The sequence below is a fragment of the Peromyscus maniculatus genome, chromosome 14, assembly GCF_049852395.1.
Source record: "Peromyscus maniculatus bairdii isolate BWxNUB_F1_BW_parent chromosome 14, HU_Pman_BW_mat_3.1, whole genome shotgun sequence".
Lineage (NCBI taxonomy): Eukaryota > Metazoa > Chordata > Mammalia > Rodentia > Cricetidae > Peromyscus > Peromyscus maniculatus.
In genome coordinates this window covers 85,450,960-85,456,959 of record NC_134865.1, presented here as the reverse complement: position 1 = coordinate 85,456,959, position 6,000 = coordinate 85,450,960, and positions in this window count along the sequence as shown.

The following is a 6,000-nucleotide window of genomic DNA, read 5'->3' as shown; positions in this document are numbered from 1 at the left end:
AAAAAGAGACGTCACCCTGGACGACATGGGTGGCCCAGAGTCTTTACCAAGGTCCCTAAGAGAGAAAGGCTAGAGCGTCGGCTCAGAGGGCGGTGAAGAGGCCACACCAGTAGCTCTGAAGGAAGAAGAAGAGGCCAGAAGGCCAGGGGCATGGACTTCTCTGGAAGGTGGTTACATCAGCGCATGGCCTCAGAGAGGAGCAGCCTTGATTCTAGCCTCCTGAGGCTTGGGGCCTATACCACACACAAGTAAACTGTGTTGCTTCAAGCGGTTTCTTATAGCCACAGTGAGGAACCAATGCAATTTCTGACCCGAAGGAACTCCACACAAGTAAATCCAGAAAGCTTTGAGGTGTTGGTCCATAAGTAAGAGGCAGAGAAAGTCAGCACTGTGGCCATACCTTTGTCCCAGCTACTCGGGCCTGGAGCAGGATAGCATGAGCTCAAGGCCAGGATCTTATAGCATGACAAAAATTAACTCAAAATGTACATGGGCCCTAATGCAGTTAGGAAACTTTCAGAAGAAAAAAAAAAAAAAAGAAAAGCCTTACAACCTGGGGCAAAAATAAATAGATTTTTTTTTTTTTTTTTTTTTTTTTTTTTTTTTTTTTTTTGGTTTTTCGAGACAGGGTTTCTCTGTGTAGCTTTGCGCCTTTCCTGGAACTCACTTGGTAGCCCAGGCTGGCCTCGAACTCACAGAGATCCGCCTGGCTCTGCCTCCCGAGTGCTGGGATTAAAGGCGTGCACCACCACCGCCCGGCAATAAATAGATTCTTAGATATGACAAAAAAGCACCATTCATAAAGGCAAATTGGGATTTGGGGTAGAATTTGGGGCAGAGAGATGGCCTAGCCCATGCAAGACCCTAGGTTTATCCTCCAATACACACACAAAAAGACAGATTAGATAAACTGATAAATGAACGTCACAAAAATCTAAAACCTTCCGTTTGAACTGGAAGTGTGTGTGGCTAAGTGAGGGTGTCTTTAGCATTATTGGGGTCCCCTGTCAACCACCAAGGCCAAAAGAGGGGGGAACATTGTTCTCCAAAAGTTACTATTAATAGAATTAAAAAGTCAGCGGGGCAGAGGCCGGGCACACCTTTAATCCCAGCACTCAGGAGGCAGAGGCAAGCGGATCTCTGTGAGTTCGAGGCCAGCCTGGGTAACAGAGGGAGTTCTAGGACAGCCAGGGCTACACAGACAGATGAAGAACAAAAAACAAAACAAAGAGAGAGGGAAAGTTAAGAAGTCGAGATCCGTGGTGCTTGCCTATAATCCCAGCACTCGGGAGAGGGAGGTCTAGGAAGTTTTAGTTCAAGGCCAGGCTGAGATCCGTCCTTAGGAAAGAGAACAGAGACATGAGAGTATTTGTAAACACTTTCTTCTCTGAGAAAAAGGAATCCTCGTGATCACTTGACTTACAATGTCTTTTTCAGCTTTATGATGTGGGAGAGTGATACATGTTCATAGGAACCAGACTTCAGATGCCTATACCTCTGCCCCACGCTGGGCAGCTTGGAAGTGCAGTAGCCACTGGCCTCCGGGTCAGGGTGGAGTCTACAGTGTGCTGGCTGTGGCACCAGTAGTCAGTACACATAGTCTTCAACTTGTGATGCACGTGTCATGCATTTAGATCTGATCTCATTGAAAACAGAGGATCGTCTGTATTTGGAGGGTTTGTTTTGTTTTATTGTTCAAGACAGGGTTTCTCTCTGTGTAGCCCTGGCTGTCCTGAAACTCGCTCTGTAGACCAGGCTGGCCTCAAACTCAGAGATCTGCCTGCCTCTGTCTCCCGGGTACTGGAATTAATAAGTCTCAGCAGTAAGGAGCCAGGCACAGGGGTGCACACCTTTAATACAGGCACTTGGGAGGCAGAGCCAAGTGAATTTCTGTGAGTTTGACACCAGCCTAGTTGACAGTGAGTTCCATGCCAGCCAAGGCTACATAGTGAGACCCCATCTAAACACAGAAACAAGCAGACAGGAAGAAGACCAACAACACAACCTAAAAAATGGGCAGGAACTATGGGTGTGGCTTGGCAGAGCACCTGCCCAGCACACAGAGGCAATGGGTTCAATCCAGCACCCTCCAACCCTGCCACCAAAGTCCAGAGATCTAAACAGACATTTCACCAAGAAGGACATATGAATGGCATATCCTGAAAAGAGGTTCATTGCTAGGGAAATGAACATCTGAACTGTGGAAAATGCAAAAGAAATGTGGTGATATTTTATATGTGCTTTAATAAAGTTTGCCTGGAGATCAGAGGAAATAGCAAGCCATTTTAAGTAAACAAAGAAGTCAGGCAGTGGTAGCACAGGCCCTTAATCCTATCGCTTTAGCAGGCAGGGTCTCTGTGTGTTCAAGGCCACACTGGAAACAGAGCTAAGCGTGGTGACACATGCCTTTAATCCCAGTACCAACCATAGAGACATGGAGGTCTGTACAGACAGACAGAGCCGTGTAGGAAGAGGAAGTGAGGTAGCTGGGCTAAGAGAGCCAATGAGAGGGCAGAACAGCAAGGCAATAAAGGTGTGGGTAAGAAAGTGGCTTGCATTTGGAAGCTGCAGAGTTGGTGAGGTAAGGTTGGCTGTGGCTTTCCCTATTTCCTTGATCTGAGGCTTTCACCCCTATATTTGGCTCCGTGTTTTTTATTTAATAAGACCGTTTAGAAATTCGTCTACAAAGAAATGCTGTCTCTTCTACCAGAGGGTTAAGTAAGACAAAACTTCATTTTTAAAAATAGTAAAGATGTGGGTAGGGAAGGGATTGGGAGGAGAGGAGGAAAAACCTCATTGAGATGCAATATATGAGAAAAGAATTTTTTATTTAATTTAATATTTAATTTAAAATAGTAAAGAATAGTGGGGTGTGGTGGTTCACACTCAGGAGGCAGAGGCAGGTGGATCTAGCCAGCCTGCTCTACAGAGTGAGTTCCAGGATAGCCAGAGCTCCATAATAGAGAGACCCTGTCTCAAAAAAGAAAAAAAAAAAAATGCTGCTTGGCAGAAATTCAAATTCCTCCAGGGTCAGAACTTCTTGAAATCAAAATATATGCTCAAAGTTGCATTATACTTATCAGCTGAGTGACTTTGAATTACCCAGTCCTGGAGATGCAAGGCTGAGCTCTGACCCCTTCTCATTAAGAACAAAAAACCCACCTGGTGGTGTGGTGGCGCGCCGGCGGCGGCGGCGGCGGCGGCGGCGGCGGCGGCGGCGGCGGCGGCGGCGGCAGCAGCAGCGGCGGCGGCGGCAGCAGCAGCAGCAGCAGCAGCAGCAGCAGCAGCAGCAGCAGCAGCAGCAGCGGCACACGCCTTTAATCCCAGCACTTGGGAGGCAGAGGCAGATGGATCTCTGTGAGCTTGAGGACAGCATGATTTCCAGGACAGCCAAGGCTACACAAAGAAACTGTGTTTTAAAAAAACAATAACGATAATAATACTGATGACAATAAATCTAGCAGGAACCCACGGGTGAACTTGCCTGCTTGATCTGACATGGCTATGCATCCTTCTGCCCAAGTAAAACTTTTTGCCTTGCTGAAATACTTAGGATTGGCTGATCATTTCCTTAAAATCCTGGACCTATTTCTAACATAAACATGGGGCCACGTACCACCTAAAACCCTGTGGGCCAAAATCAGCCTTCCTCCCCCTAAGCTGATGATCTCAGTTATTCATTTCAATAACAGGGTGTCACAGACCGAGCGACAATTTTGGAGGCTATAGGTAGCTGGGACTTACATCAGATAGTCATTTACAGACTAAGAGAGACAATCATAAGACAAATAGATTCTCTTCTACAGTTCACATTTAAAAACAAGGATAAAGAAAAATTGACAGTAAGGGCATAGACAAAGTGGTCTCCTGTAAACTCCTGCTAAAAGAAAGGGCAAGTTCCCCTCGTGTCAAAGAGGGCTTCTGAGAATGACGGCCAGGAAGATGTGTCCTGCACCCGCCTGCAGCCAGAAGCACACAAATAGAATCTGGAGGTGTAAAGTATCAACGGGGGCTCAGGGAGGCACACATGTCGGAGCTGTACAGCTGCCCGCGGCCAGTGGGACCAGCGATTCCGTCAATCACTGTGTCAAGCATCACCTGGGGACTCACAGCAGGGTGGATGGCACTGTAGAGAAAAACAGGTACCATTCCTGGTCTGCGTCTACCTGGAGTAGGTGTCCATCCTGGGGAAGCAGCAGGCCAAGGACAAGAGATGTGCTACAGGGATGTGAAGGCCAGGAAAGACAGAACGGCTCTGGGACAGAATGAAGGACAGGGCAGCGGGTGACAAACACAAGAACAGATGTGAATAATCGGGGCTGAGCAGAGGGTTTGGATGCAGGTTACAGATTAGATGGGGCACTGGATCTGTGGTATTTCCCTAACACTGAAGGTCATGCTGTGTTTACCGCTCGGCAAGTCCTTCGACCTCAGGAATATTCTCTTAGGTGGTCAGGGTAATGAGCATCATGCCTACAGCATCATTTTTTAATTTTTCTTTATTTATGTGAGTGTGTATGCGCGCATGTGCACATGAGTTTTCATGTACCACGTGTAGGTGCCTTCCATGGAAGTCAGAGGGTGTCAGACCCCCTGGAATTCAAGTTACAGGTGGTTATGAGGTGACTGATGTGGATGCTTGTAACTGAACCTGGGTCCTTTGCAAGAGCAGTAAGTGCTCTTGACCACTGAGCCTTCTCTCCAGCCCTAAGCTTTATTCTTTCTTAAAGTGTGAGCTGCACAGGATCTGGCTGTTACTGATTGTTTCAAACTCCTCCAACCTCACTGTGCCCAGGAACTGGGCCCGGTTATAAATACCACACGTGGCACTGCAAACTAATTATTGAATAATGCACAGATATCTATGTATAAACATCTATAGTCAGGTTTACATTACACATGCTTTATTCATGTTGCATATGTTTATATATGTATATAGCATGGAGACAGAATGCTGAGGAAAAAAAACGTCAAAACTGGGTGAGTGCATGTAGGAGATATTCAAACTTCTACAGGATTTTTATTTGAAAGTATGCTTTACATTAGGAGTTTCTAAAACCAATAAATGTAATTCTTCACACTAACAAATTCAAGGAGAAATAGGATCATTTCGATAGAAGCAGAAAAGACAGCTAATAGAATTTCATCACCACACATGACTTATAAGAGAGGAGCTCCCAGGAGAATGGAAGAGAACGGCCTTTATAAAATGCACCTACAAAACCCTACATAAACCAGGTGGTGGTGATGCAAACCTTTAATCCCAGCACTCAGGAGGCAGAGGCAGGCAGATCTCTGTGAGTTAGTTCAAGTCAGCCTGGCCAAAGGAGCGAATTCCAGGACAGCCAGGACTACACAGAGAAACCCGGTCTTGAAAACAAACAAACAAAAAACATACACAAACAGCAATCTCAGTAACGAACAGTTGAAAATAATTCTTTGAGCCGGAAGTAGGTAGATGCCCATAGCTGCTGATCTGCTCATTGTGGTACTGGGGACACTAGAAACTAGGAAACAGAATGTAATGAGTAAGAAGTAGACGTTTAAAAAATGAAACAGAGGGCAGGGCAGAAGAGATGACTCCACGGTTAGGAGGATTTGCTGGGGTTTGGGGTTTTTGTTTCTGTGTGTTTGGTTTGGGGTTTTTGTTCGTTTGATTTGGTTTTTTAGTTTTTCAAGACAAGGTTTCTCTGTGTATCCCTAGCTGTCCTGGAACTCACTCTGTAGACCAGGCTGGCCTCGAACTCAGAGATCCGCCCACATTTGCCTCCGGAGTACTAGGATTAAAGGCGTGTGCCACGATCGCCTGACCAGATTTGCTGTTCTTATAGATGACCTGGGTTTGGGTCCCAGCACCTACACCGGTTGTGGTTCACCATAATCCATAATTCCAGTTCTAGGGGGATCTAATGTCCTCTTCTGACCTCCGTGGGCACCAGGCCTGCATATTGTGCACATACATAGTTACAGAGAAAACACTCATGCATACAGAAATTAATC